Source organism: Solanum stenotomum, chromosome 1, assembly GCF_019186545.1.
Source record: "Solanum stenotomum isolate F172 chromosome 1, ASM1918654v1, whole genome shotgun sequence".
NCBI classification, from domain to species: Eukaryota; Viridiplantae; Streptophyta; class Magnoliopsida; order Solanales; family Solanaceae; genus Solanum; species Solanum stenotomum.
In genome coordinates this window covers 26,985,640-27,000,993 of record NC_064282.1, presented here as the reverse complement: position 1 = coordinate 27,000,993, position 15,354 = coordinate 26,985,640, and the positions used below count along the sequence as shown (strand labels likewise).

Here is a 15,354-nt window from a genome sequence, read left to right as displayed (position 1 = left end):
GGAGATACTTAGTGCTGAGATTGATAAGGAATCTCAAGTTGAGATGATCCTTCAGACTTTGCCAGACAGTTTTCAACAGTTTCGCTTAAACTATAATATGAATAAAATGGATATGTCTTTAGCGAAATTGTTGAATGAGCTGCAAGCGACAGAGACTATAATTAAGCAGCAAGCTCCTGCAGCATTCCTGGTTGACAAGGCTGGGCCGTTGCCGTCCTCTTCAAAACCAGCAAAATTCCAGAGAAAAAAAAAGACCCACAAGGTTGTGACACCCGGAGGTGCTAAGGGTGGTGTGGCTAAGCCGAAATGCAATTGCTTTCATTGTAAGCAGCATGGACACTATAAAAAGCAATGCCCTGACTTTCAGGATAAGATGAAAAACAAAGGTAACTCTTTTTTAAATGTCGTTGAAACCTGTTTAGCGGTTGTTTCTACCCAATTATGGGTTGTAGATTCGGGAGCCACTAATCATATATGCACTTCTTTGCAGGGGTTTCAGAAAACGCGGCGGCTAAATAAGGATGAAGTTAGTGTTTTTCAAGCGAATGGGGAGCCGACACCAGTCTTAGCTATTGGAATAATTTCGCTTTCATTTAGTAGTTCCAGACTTTTAGTTTTGAATAATGTTTTATATGTTCCTTCTATAAGAAGGAATTTATTGTCTGTTTCTAAATTAATGGATGATGGTTATGATATTCACTTTGCGAATAACTCTGTTGTTATTAAGTATAATAACCTTTTTATCATTAGTGCTCCCAAAATACATGATTTATTTATGTTTGAAATTTTCCATAACATGCTTCAACAAACTGCACTAAATAACATTGTTGTTTCGAATTAAAAAAAAAAACATATTTCTCAATTGAGTCCAACTTATTTGTGGCACTTACGTCTATGTCATATTAATATAAATAGGATTTCACGGTTAGTTAAAGATGGACCTTTGAGTTCATTGAAAGTGGAGGCACTAGCAACCTGTGAATCCTGTTTAGAAGGTAAAATGACAAAGAGGCCTTTCCCTTCTAAAGGAAATAGAGCCAGTAATAAGTTAGAATTAATTTATTCTGATTTGTGTGGCCCTATGAAGATACAAGCAAGAGGTGGTTTTGAGTATTTTGTGACTTTCACAGATAATTACTCAAAACATGGCTACATTTATTTGTTGTGCCGTAAATCTGAATGCTTTGAAAAATTCAAAGAATTTAAGATTGAAACAAAAAAGCGACATGGTAAATATATCCGAACATTACGATCTGATCGTGGTGGTGAATACCTTTCTACATAATTCATTAAGTACTTATCAGAATCAGGAATTACTTCTCAATATTCTGCCCCAGGAACACCTCAACAAAACGGTGTAGCAAAACGTAAAAATAGAACTCTTTTGGAAATGGTTAGATCAATGTTAAGTTATTCTGATTTGCCTTTTAGCTTTTGGGGATATACCTTAAAAACTGTGAATTATATTATGAATTTGGTTCCTTCAAAATCTATACCTTTAACCCTATCTGAATTGTGGAATGGGCGAAAGCCTAGCCTACGACATATTCAAGTTTGGGGTTGTCCAGCTTATGTGCTAAAAGGAAAAACAGATAAGTTGGAATCTAGAACAGAAGTATGTATTTTTATTGGATATCCAAAATGCACTAAAGGAGGTTTATTTTACTATCCTAAGGAACAAAAGGTAATTGTCTCAACAAATGCCAAGTTTCTAGAACATGACTATTTAATGAACCATGTTCCTAGAAGTAAACTTGTGTTACAGGAACTGTCCAAAAGAATAACGAGTAATAAATCGACAGAACAAACTCCACACACAGTTATTGACATTCATTTACGACCACATAATGGGAGACATGTCAATAGGCAACAAATTGCACCTAAGGCTGCGCAGGAGGTTGCCCTAGAGCAAACTCAAGCTATTTCGCTACCTCAAAGTAGTGGGACCAATGTCCACCAGCCTGCGGTTGTGGAGGAAAATGTTCAAGATATTCAAGATTTAGTTCAAGAAGTAGCAAATCATGTAGTGGCCATTCGTCGTAGTAGGAGAGTTATTAGAAAGCCTGAAAGGTTTACGCTCTTGGGAGAATCATATGATAGAATCCCTGAAGAGCCTAATACAAAATCATTGAATTACGCCGAAGCACTACATGATAAAGATGCTGAAATTTGGATTGTTGTTATGAAATCTGAAATGGAGTCTATGTACTCTAATCAAGTCTGGGATCTTGTAGAACCACTTGTGGATGTCAAACATATTGGTTGTAAGTGGATCTTCAAGAAAAAGAGAGGTGTGGATGGAAGAGTGAAAACTTTTAAGGCTAGGCTTGTTGCGAAAGGGTTTACTCAAAAAGAAGGAATTGATTATGAGGAAACTTTTTCGCCGGTAGCTATGCTTAAATCCATTAGGATTCTCTTGTCCATTGTTGCTCATTACAATTATGAGATTTGGCAAATAGATGTCAAGACGGCTTTTCTAAACGGAAGTCTTGATGAATGCATCTATATGGCACAACCAGAAGGTTTCATAGAAAGTGGCAATGAATACATGTTGTGTAAATTTAAGAGATCCATTTATGGATTAAAGCAAGCATCTAGAGCATGGAATATTTGTTTTGACAAGTCGATTAAGACTTTTGGTTTTGATCAATTTGAAAATGAATCATGCATCTATAAAAAATGGGAAGGAAACAGAGTAGCATTTTTAATTCTGTATGTTGATGACATTTTACTCATAGGAAATAATGTGAGCATGTTGAATTTAGTTAAGGAATGAATGTCATCGCGTTTTGATGTCAAAACTTGGGAGAAGCGGCTCATATCCTTGGGATCAAGCTTATGCGAGATCGTAAACAAAGGATATTAGGCTTGTCTCAAGCGCTTTACATTGATACTATTCTTGCAAGGTTTAACATGCAAAAATCCAAAAAGGGATTTCTTCCTTTTAGACTGGAATTACTTTATCAAAGGATCAGTCGCCCAAAACGACTGATGAGATAGAGAGAATGAAGGTTGTCCCTTATGCATCTGTTGTAGGGAGTCTCATGTATGCTATGTTATGTACTAGACCGGATATCTGCTTTGTTATTGGCATGGTTAGTAGATTTCAGTCTAATCCTGGAAAAGAACATTGGACAACAGTTAAGCATAAAATCAAGTACCTGAAAAGGACTAAAAATTACATACTTGTTTTCCATCCTGGAAATCTTGTACCTATTGGGTATACAGATTCAGATTTCCAGTCAGATAGAGATTCAAGAAAGTCAACCTCAGGATATGTATTTACTCTGAGAGGTGGAGCTGTAATATGGAGGAGTATCAAGCAATCTTGTGTTGCTGATTCCACCATGGAAGCTGAATATGTAGTTGCCTCTGAGGCGGCTAAGGAGGTTGTTTGGCTCGGAAACTTCCTGAAAGAGCTTGGAGTGGTTCCTTCAGTTGAAGCACCAATCACACTTTATTATGATAACGTGGTGCAGTTGCTAACTCAAAAGAATCGCGAAGCCATAAAAGGAGTAAGCACATTGAGAGGAAATATAATTTGATTCGTGATATAACTCAAAGGGGTGATGTGAGAGTATTGAAGATTGAATCGAAGAACAATTTGGCGGAACCATTTACAAAAGGCTTACCTCAGAAGGCTTTTGATAAGCATGTGGAAGAAATGGATGTTAAAATTGTGAATGCATGGTTATAAGTCTAAGTGGGAGATTGTTGGGATATACTATTAACCATGTAATTGTGTTATAGTAATTATTTTTATTTAATCCCTTGTAAAGATTTTTATGTTATTTATTTAATATAATAAAATCTTTGTTTGAATAGATCATTGTGTATATATGTGTGTCCATTGCTTATATAGTAGACAATTTTGTGTATGGAGTATTTTAACTCATACATGAAAGATTAAAGTTGTCTGTGCATATAAGTTATAAATTAATGTTCACGATCAAAGATGAAGTAGGACAAACATCTTGATGATCATAGCACAAGATTAAATATAATTTGATCTTAATTATGAGGATGGTTAAATTCCAACTTCTTGTGCTAGTACATTTTGTATGTATTGAACGGACCAATTAGAGACATGTATTAATGTTCTGAATATTTATAAATAAATTCTCTAGTCCACTACATGTACTTATACTCTTAATCTTGCTATAATTATTATGATCTATGTAATTTATTTTATTGTTTTAATCTATTAAAAGGTGAGACTTTTTGATGAGTCAATAAATTCCTAATAGATTAGATAATGACAAATTACATTAGTGAAATAATAATTAGTTGAAGACACCCCTTTATGGTTACTTATAAGTTTTCACGTGAAAACCCTATAGGTGGACTTTATATCCGTCATGTGAAATAAGTTAAGTAAATATAATAAAGGATTAATTAAGTCAATGAATTAAATTTTCAGAAAATTTAATATAATTGATTGGTGTCGGTAATTCTAACACGGGGGTTAAATAAGATGTAGTGGTAGATTTCGAAATTAAATCGAGGAGTGCAATTACAAATTTTTAGTGGAAAATTTGTAATTTATTGCGATATGGTTAATTCGTTTATTTGAGAATTATTGTCGTAATTGGAAGCCTAATCTTTGTTTGAATAGATCATTGTGTATATATGTGTGTCCATTGCTTATATAGTAGACAATTTTGTGTATGGAGTATTTTAACTCATACACGGAAGATTAAAGTTGTCTGTGCATATAAGTTATAAATTAATGTTCACGATCAAATATGAAGTAGGACGAACATCTTGATGATCATAGCACAAGATTAAATATAATTTGATCTTAATTATGAGGATGATTAAATTCCAACTTCTTGTGCTAGTACATTTTGTATGTATTGAACGAACCAATTAGAGACATTTATTAATGTTCTGAATATTTATAAATAAATTCTCTAGTCCAATACATGTACTTATACTCTTAATCTTGATATAATTATTATGATCTATGTAATTTATTTTATTGTTTTAATCTATTAAAAGGTGAGACTTTTTGATGAGTCAATAAATTCCTAATAGATTAGATAATGACAAATTACATTAATGAAATAATAATTAGTTGAAGACACCCCTTTATGGTTACTTTTAAGTTTTCACGTGAAAACCCTGCAGGTGGATTTTATATCCGTCATGTGAAATAAGTTAAGTAAATATAATGAAGGATTAGTTTAGTCAATGAATTAAATTTTCAGAAAATTTGATATAATTGATTGGTGTCGGTAATTCTAACACGGGGTTAAATAAGATGTAGTGGTAGATTTCGAAATTAAATTGAGGAGTGCAATTACAAATTTTTAGTGGAATAATTTGTAATTTATTGCGATATGGTTAATTCGTTTATTTGAGAATTATTGTCGTAATTGGAAGCCTCTATTAAATATATCTATGGTCCCTACTATGCCTAATTAATTGACCAAGTTTGTAAAGAAGGACAAATTAATTTTATTGTTGATCTTTAAAGGATGAATTATTTGAGAGTCAAATATTGAGTTAATGACAAAAGCGTTTGGCCTTAAATGGATGAAAACGTTTTTGTATTAATCTCAATTTATTCTCATTTTGAATGATCCTCTTAATTGCTCATTAAGGCTGAAATTTATTTGGTTTTTCCTATTCATTCTTGAGTTGGAAAACTAGTATAAATAGGTTGGATGTGGCATGAAAGAAATCATCCTTTAAAACAAGTAATATTTGCCCACACAAGTAACTTGGTAGTAACAATCAATCAGGAAATAGGAGAAGATCCTAGCTCTGGATCATTGACATCTGGACGACTTTTGTAGAAGTTTCAACAGGTTAGTCATCTTCTAAATTCGTTCATGTTATATTGTTTAGTCTACATGTAAGACTTGTGATCCTGAATATAGCTTCTGTTGTGCATATTCTAACAAATGGTATCGCGAGTCTTCTTACATATACTAAAGGGATAATACATATATTGGACCTTAAACTTGGCTTCAAATTTTAACTTTGACCTCCAACTTTCATAGTGCACAAACAGACACTTTAACTATCCAACCTTTTAATAAATAAACACGCGTGTCTTACCTGGCAAAACGCGTGATGTGCACGTTTTTTGCGCGAGTTAGGAGTGATTTTTGAGGCCTACAACAGTAAAAAAAAATGCTGAAATGACAACTCTACCCTTAATTAATTTATTTATTTTTAGTTCAAAAATGCACGTGTAAAGTGTTTAATTAGTTGGCAGCCATTGAGTGGCTCACTAATACACGTGGCAGCGTTTGCATTTCACGCTCTTGGCTCCAAAAATCGCGTGTTTATTTATTTAAAGGTAGGATAGTTAAAGTGCCTATTTGTGCATTATGAAAGTTGGAGGTCAAAGTTAAAATTTGAAGCCAAGTTTAGGGGTCAATATATGTATTATGCCTATACTAAATAATGTAATAAGATAATTCATGATTGATTGAATGTCTATATCATGATGCGTTATTGTTTAATATATGAATTCGTTGTTTCATAAATAATTTAATTTTTGTTTATGAATTCATGATTTGATGTTATGTTCAATGATGAGATTGAAATAAATCGCTGTTTATAATTCGAGTTTGAAAACATAATGTTTCATGTATTATTGATTATTGTTCATAATTCAGATCTTGTAAAACGAATTCATGATTCATGTTCCTTGAATTAATAGTTTTAGAGTAAGGTTTTTAAGTTTTTTAAATATTGTCTGGATTTTGAATATTTGTTAGAGTACTATGAGAATTTTTTTTTTTGAAAAAACAGACAGCATGCCATTGGCCTGGCAAGTCTGGTTTTTTTCTGACGAACTCCGATTGGCCTCAACTTTGGTTGGTTGATTGGAAATGGCCTAGTGAGCAATACTCACAGCTTTTCTGTGATCAAGGGCCTTTTTTGGCCATTCGAAGTCGTTTTGGTGGGTTTTTGGCCATTTCTCTATTTTCAAAAAATTAAAAAATTGTTTTTAGTAATCCAATGGCGTAAGGGTTCATCCCTAACACTTATAAATGTATTTTACAGTAAATATATGAGTTTATATGTTGACTTAGATCCTCTTTCCCATCGGATAAACTTGTATATTTTGATACTGTTTTGGTATGTCTTTTGTTTTGATGACTTGTTTAAAACTTTCCAACTAAGTTACATGTTGAATCAATGAACAAGAGAGATCAGCTATATACATATATACCTTGTTATACTTAACAAAATACTCTCTAACTGAGTTGGACTTGTTTTGCTTAACTGGTACTATATTTAAACATGCTCATATATTGGTTTGAATAGTTAAGTTTCCCTATCAAATCTAATTGTTTATAAGCATGATTATATGAGTCTCGTTGTGTTTTCTTTAATAATATAGCATGTATACTTAATGATCTATTTTATCTCTCTCAGATTAACTATGTCTCACTTCAATCCCTTGTTCTCAATCTTGAATCAAAATAAGCTTGAGGGTCCAAACTATGTTGATTGGAAACGAAATTTAGATATTGTCCTAACTTTTGAGAGTTATAAATTTGTATTGGTTGAGGAATGTCCTATCAAATCAGCAGATCCTACTGATGAGAAAGTTCAAGCCTATGACAAATGGGTTAAGGCTGATCAGATAGCAAAATGCTACATTCTTGCCTCAATGGCGAATGTCTTGCAGCATCAGCATCAGTCTATGACATCTGCTTACGATATGCTCGCATATCTTAAGGAGATGTTTGGTGAGCAGAATCGTGCTACAAAGCAGACTGCTATGAAAGCCCTTTTGACCACAAAAATGGCTAAAGGATCTTCTGTCAGAGAACATGTGTTGAAGTTGATGAGTTACTTGAATGAGCTGGAGATACTTGGTGCTGAGATTGATAAGGAATCTCAAGTTGAGATGATCCTTCAGACTTTGTCGGACAGTTTTCAATAGTTTCGCTTAAACTATAATATGAATAAAATGGACATGTCTTTAGCGAAATTGTTGAATGAGCTGCAAGCGGCAAAGACTATAATTAAGCAGTAAGCTCATGCGGCATTCCTGGTTGACAAGGCTGGGCCGTCCTCTTCAAAACTAGCAAAATTCCAGAAGAAAAAGAAAAAGCCCCGCAAGGTTGTGACACCCGGAGGTGCTAAGGGTGGTGTGGCTAAGCCGAAAGGCAATTGCTTTCATTGTAAGCAGCATGGACACTATAAAAACCAATGCCCCGACTTTCAGGCTAAGATGAAAAACAAAGGTAACTCTTTTTTAAATGTCGTTGAAACCTGTTTAGCGGTTGTTTCTACCCAATTATTGGTTGTAGATTCGGGAGCCACTAATCATATATGCACTTCTTTGCAGGGGTTTCAGAAAACGCAGCGGCTAAATAAGGATGAAGTTAGTGTTTTTCAAGCGAATGGGGAACCGACACCAGTCTTAGCTATTGGAATAATTTTGCTTTCATTTAGTAGTTCCAGACTTTTAGTTTTGAATAATGTTTTATATGTTTCTTCTATAAGAAGGAATTTATGTCTGTTTCTAAACTAATGGATGATGGTTATGATATTCACTTTGCGAATAACTCTATTGTTATTAAGTATAATAACCTTTTTATCCTTAGTGCTCCCAAAATACATGATTTATTTATGTTTGAAATTTTCCATAACATGCTTAAATAAACTGCACTAAATAACATTGTTGTTTCGAATTAAAAAAAATGTATTTCTCAATTGAGTCCAACTTATTTATGGTACTTACGTCTATGTCATATTAATATAAATAGGATTTCACGGTTAGTTAAAGATGGACCTTTGAGTTCATTGAAAGTGAAGGCACTAGCAACCAGTGAATCCTGTTTAGAAGGTAAAATGACAAAGAGACCTTTCCCTTCTAAAGGAAATAGAGCCAGTAATAAGTTATAATTAATTCATTCTGATTTGTGTGGCCCTATGAAGATACAAACAAGAGGTGGTTTTGAGTATTTTGTGACTTTCACAGATGATTACTCCAAATATGGATACATTTATTTGTTATGCCGTAAATCTGAATGCTTTGAAAAATTCAAAGAATTTAAGATTGAAACGAAAAAGCGACATGGTAAACATATCCAAACATTACGATCTGATCGTGGTGGTGAATACCTTTCTACAAAATTCATTAAGTACTTATCAAAATCAAAAATTACTTCTCAATATTCTGCCCCAGGAACACTTCAACAAAATGGTGTAGCAAAACGTAAAAATAGAACTCTTTTGGAAATGGTTAGAGCAATGTTAAGTTATTTTGATTTGCCTTTTAGCTTTTGGGGATATGCCTTAGAAACTGCGAATTATATTCTGAATTTGGTTCCTTCAAAATCTATACCTTTAACCCTTTCTGAATTGTGGAATGGGCGAAAGCCTAGCCTACGGCATATTCGAGTTTGGGGTTGTCCAGCTCATGTGCTAAAAGGAAAAACAGATAAGTTGGAATCTAGAACAGAAGTATGCATTTTTATTAGATATCCAAAAGGCACTAAAAGAGGTTTATTTTACTGTCCTAAGGAACAAAAGGTAATTGTCTCAACAAATGCCAAGTTTTTAGAACAGGACTATTTAATGAACCATGTTCCTAGAAGTAAACTTGTGTTACAGGAACTGTCCAAAAGAATAACGAGTAATGAATCGACAGAACAAACTCCACACACAGTTGTTGACATTCATTTACGACCACATAGTGGGAGACATGTCAATAGGCAACAAATTGCACCTAAGGCTGCGCAGGAGGTTGCCCTAGAGCAAACTCAAGATATTTCGCTACCTCAAAGTAGTGGGAGCAATGTCCAGCAGCCTGCGGTTGTGGAGGAAAATGTTTAGGATATTCAGGATTTAGTTCAAGAAGTAGCAAATCATGTAGTGGTTATTCGTCGTAGTAGGAGAGTTATTAGAAAGCCTGAAAGGTTTACGCTCTTGGGAGAATCATATGATAGAATCCCTGAAGAGCCTAATACAGAACCATTGAATTACGCCGAAGCACTACATGATAAAGATGCTGAAATTTGGATTGTTGCTATGAAATCCGAAATGGAGTCTATGTACTCTAATCAAATCTGAGATCTTGTAGAACCACTTGTGGATGTTAAACATATTGGTTGTAAGTGGATCTTCAAGAAAAAGAGAGGTGTGGATGGAAGAGTAAAAACTTTTAAGGCTAGGCTTGTTGCAAAAGGTTTTACTCAAAAAGAAGGAATTGATTATGAGGAAACTTTTTCGCCAGTAGCTATGCTTAAATCCATTAGGATTCTCTTGTCCATTGCTGCTCATTACAATTATGAGATTTGGCAAATGGATGTCAAGAAGGCTTTTCTAAACGGAAGTCTTGATAAATGCATCTATATGGCACAACCAGAAGGTTTCAAAAAAAGTGGCAATGAACACATGTTGTGTAAACTTAAGAGATCCATTTATGGATTAAAGCAAGCATCTAGAGCATGGAATATTTGTTTTGACAAGTCGATTAAGACTTTTGATTTTGATCAATTTGAAAATGAATCATGCATCTATAAAAAAATGGGAAGGAAATAGAGTAGCATTTTTAATTCTGTATGTTGATGACATTTTACTCATAGGAAATAATGTGAGCATGTTGAATTCAGTTAAGGAATGACTGCCATCGCGTTTTGATATGAAAGACTTAGGGGAAGCGGCTCATATCATTGGGATCAAGCTTATGCAAGATCGTAAACAAAGGATATTAGGCTTGTCTCAAGCGCTTTACATTGATACTATTCTTGCAAGGTTTAACATGCAGAAATCCAAAAAGGGATTTCTTCCTTTTAGACATGGAATTACTTTATCAAAGGATCAGTCGCCCAAAACGACTGATGAGATAGAGAGAATGAAGGTTGTCCCTTATGCATCTGTTGTAGGGAGTCTCATGTATGCTATGTTATGTACTAGACCGGATATCTGCTTTGTTATTGGCATGGTTAGTAGATTTCAGTCTAATCCTGGAAAAGAACATTGGACAACAGTTAAGCATATAATCAAGTACCTAAACAGGACTAAAAATTACATGCTTGTTTTCTATCCTGGAAATCTTGTACCTATTGGGTATACAGATTCAGATTTCCAGTCAGATAGAGATTCAAGAAAGTCAACCTCAGGATATGTATTTACTCTGGGAGGTGGAGCCGTAATATGGAGGAGTATCAAGCAATCTTGTGTTGCTGATTCCACCATGGAAGTTGAATATGTAGCTGCCTTTGAGGCGGCTAAGGAGGTTGTTTGGATCGAAAACTTCCTGAAAGAGCTTGGAGTGGTTCCTTCAGTTGAAGCACCAATCACACTTTATTGTGATAACAGTGGTGCAGTTGCTAACTCGAAAGAACCGCGAAGCCATAAAAGGAGTAAGCACATCGAGAGGAAATATCATTTGATTCGTGATATAACTCAAAGGGGTGATGTGAGAGTATTGAAGATTGAATCGAAGAACAATTTGGCGGAACCATTTACAAAAGGCTTACCTCAGAAGGCTTTTGATAAGCATGTGGAAGAAATGGATGTTAAAATTGTGAATGCATGGTTATAAGTCTAAGTGGGACACTGTTGGGATATACTATTAACCATGTAATTGTGTTATAGTAATTATTTTTATTTAATCCCTTGTAAAGATTTTTTATGTTATTTATTTAATATAATAAAATCTTTGTTTAAATAGATCATTGTGTATATATGTGTGTCCATTGCTTATATAGTAGACAATTTTGTGTATGGAGTATTTTAACTCATACGCGGAAGATTAAAATTGTCGATGCATATAAGTTATAAATTAATGTTCATGATCAAAGATGAAGTAGGACGAACATCTTGATGATTGTAGCACAAGATTAAATATAATTTGATCTAAATTATGAGGATGGTTAAATTCCAACTTCTTGTGCTAGTACATTTTGTATGTATTGAACGAACCAATTAGAGACATTTATTAATGTTCTGAATATTTATAAATAAATTCTCTAGTCCACTACATGTACTTATACTCTTAATCTTGATATAATTATTATGATCTATGTAATTTATTTTATTGTTTTAATCTATTAAAAGGTGAGACTTTTTGATGAGTCAATAAATTCCTAATAGATTAGATAATGACAAATTACATTAGTGAAATAATAATTAGTTGAAGACACCCCTTTATGGTTACTTATAAGTTTTCACGTGAAAACCCTGCAGGTGGATTTTATATTCGTCATGTGAAATAAGTTAAGTAAATATAATAAAGGATTAATTTAGTCAATGAATTAAATTTTCAGAAAATTTGATATAATTAATTGGTGTCGGTAATTCTAACACGGGGTTAAATAAGATGTAGTGGTAGATTTCGAAATTAAATCGAGGAGTGCAATTACAAATTTTTAGTGGAATAATTTACAATTTATTGTGATATGGTTAATTCGTTTATTTGAGAATTATTGTCGTAATTGGAAGCCTCTATTAAATTTATCTATGGTCCCTATTATGCCTGATTAATTGACCAAGTTTGAAAAGAAGGACAAATTAATTTTATTGTTGATCTTTAAAGGATGAATTATTTGAGAGTCAAATATTGAGTTAATGACAAAAACGTTTGGCCTTAAATGGATGAAAACGTTTTTGTATTAATCTCAATTTATTTACATTTTTAATGATCCTCTTAATTGCTCATTAAGGCTAAAATTTATTTGATTTTTCCTATTCATTCTTGAGTTGGAAAACTAGTATAAATAGGCTGGATGTCGCATGAATGAAATCATCCTTTAAAACAAGTAATACTTGCCCACACAAGTAACTTGGTAGTAACAATCAATTAGGAAATAGGAGAAGATCGTAGCTCTGGATCATTGACATCTAGACGACTTTTGTAGAAGTTTCAACAGGTTAGTCTTCTTCTAAATTCGTTCATGTTATATTGTTTAGTCTACATGTAAGATTTGTGATCCTGAATATAGCTTCCGTTGTGCATATTCTAACACACACATCAATGTATCATTTTGTCCAACCTTGTCCTTAAATGTTGTCAAAGGGTTAGAGGATTCATAAGCTAAAGTTGGATGTCTATTACTGCTGCTTGTGGAGCCAATGTTGATACATGTTTTTGTTAGTGAAGGTTAATGAATTGAAGTCTTTTTCGAGCGGTTGAACTCTTGCTTGAAGCTAGATCACCGTCATGTTTCTCTTTAGCTGCTGATTGTGACTCATTGCGTGGCTGCATAAGAGGAAGTTGTTTAGACCTAAAAGCCTCCCAAAAAAGAACAGCTTGAGAGTCATAGAAGGTTTGTTGTTAGTTAAACCTCATTATAACTGGATCAGTAATTTGAATTCTCAAACCTCCGCAAAAAAGATTTACTTACATATTTTAAAGATTTTTTAAATTTTACTAATTATTGAGTTTAAATTTTACGAAGTACTGAGTTTAAAATCTAAAGAAAAGACCCAAATTTTAGATTTTAGAGAGTATATTTTACCTACAAATCGAGTGGGTTTATTGGGTTATGGGGCGGGTTCTTAGGATTTGGGTTAAAAGAATTGGTCAATTGGGTAGTGGCTTAGGATTTCGCCACGTGTACACAAAGAGGGTGCCGTTAGTGGGAGGGGTAAATGTGCACCAATTATTGGACGGCAAGGACTGAGATGGATGAAAAGTATAACGGATGGTATAGACTTACCATTTATCAAAGTTCGGGGGTATATTTGTCATTTTTCCCTTATTTAAAATATATCACCAATTTCTGTATAAATATAAACTACTTCTCGTGAACTAAGTCAAACCGTCAAGTGAAGCCAAATCCAAGAATCAAGTCAAACAGTTAAAAAAAATTTGACTTGTGGTTTGGCTTGATTGATTTGATGTGAAAAAAGATAAACCAACCATTGTCTGCTTGGTTTAGTATTAACAGGAAAAAAGTCTAATCGAATTCAAATCAAACCGACATAATACATATGTAATTTTATTTTTTTTATACATAAGAAAATATTTGTTTTTAATATGCTTTGTAAATATTTTTAAAATTAATTCATAACTTTCAATATTACATATAGGGATAAGGATTTGAAAAATACTTTAACTATGGTCGGATTTGCTGTTGCGATACTAAACTTTCATGAAGAACTATTACCTCCCTAGACTATTTAATACAGTATTTTAAACATATATATTTNAATAAAATCAAAATCAAAATTTACTTTAATATCGCGCATCGCGCGGGTACTATACTAGTATACCTTTAAAATACACTATTAATTAGTTCAGGGGGTAAAAAATACGATATTAAATAGTCTAGGGAGGTAATAGGTTCTTATGAAAGTTTAGTATTGTAACAACAAATCCGACCAAAGTTGGGGTATTTTTCAGACTCTTATCCCTTACATATATTATTTCATATTTGGGCTTGTACTATGATTAACTCTTAAAAAAATTGACATATTTTTTGTCTTTTCGTTATTGTACATTTTATTTTTTCTGATTTTATTTATTCAAGTCATGTTTTTTAGATGTCATTAAGCAATATAGTCACAGGATCAACTGATCAAGGAAACAACCTTCAATTGAGAATTTCAAGTGCGGCATTAAATCACATGATCAAAGGATCAACCTCTTCAATTTAATCTTTTTTTTTCCAATTAAGGTGTAATTATAGAAAAAATTGAAAAAGTCAAACCCAAAAAAAGAGGGAAATAAAAAAATTTGAACCAAAAAAGAGACTTGTTTGTAGGGTGCGTAAAAGCTGAATCGATCGATAAATCGGACAAAAAAAAGTGTTATTGGTTTATTGCTATTGGGCTATTGGTTTAACGGGTTTTTAATGGGTTTATAAAAAAAACTATCAAGTTATTGGTTCGGTGTTGATTTTTAATATTGAGTTATTGGATAAAGCGGTAACCCATTAAGAGTATAGTAATTTACTACTTTTAGCTATACATAAATATTAATCTCAATATCTTACTAATTATGTCTTTGTCATTTAGCCTTCAATTCATACTTTACTCTGCCTTTGAGTTCACAACTCCACATTATACAAACCGTCAAAACTCAAAATCTAAAGTTTCTATTTCTCTTAATTTATATGTGCTACACTTGTTCTTTTCATGTTTGTTATTATTGTTTCTATTTATGATCATTTGTAAGTTACATTATTGTCTTGTCACGAAAAAATTATTAGAAAAGTCATTTATTTGTTTGATAAACATTTTCTTTAATTGGTTAAATCGAAAATCGAACCGTAAATGATCAAAATTTATTAGTCGAAAATTGATAAAAAATATCTTATTCATTTGGTTATTGATTTAATGTATTTAAAAACAGAAAATCAATAGACCGAACTAATAATACACAAAAATGAATCGAACCGAACCGAACGGACGGAACAAAGGCTAATA

The 15,354-nt window shown here is 33.0% G+C and overlaps 1 protein-coding gene and 1 pseudogene across 1 annotated transcript in view; one reads left to right on the top strand and one right to left on the bottom strand.

Annotated features, from left to right (window-relative positions):
- The window catches only part of LOC125858923 (uncharacterized protein At4g15545), a 954,564-nt gene that overhangs the window by 638,883 nt on the left and 300,327 nt on the right, over window positions 1-15,354 (bottom strand). The window lies entirely within an intron of this gene.
- LOC125858969 (uncharacterized) lies at window positions 7,406-8,005 on the top strand (annotated as a pseudogene).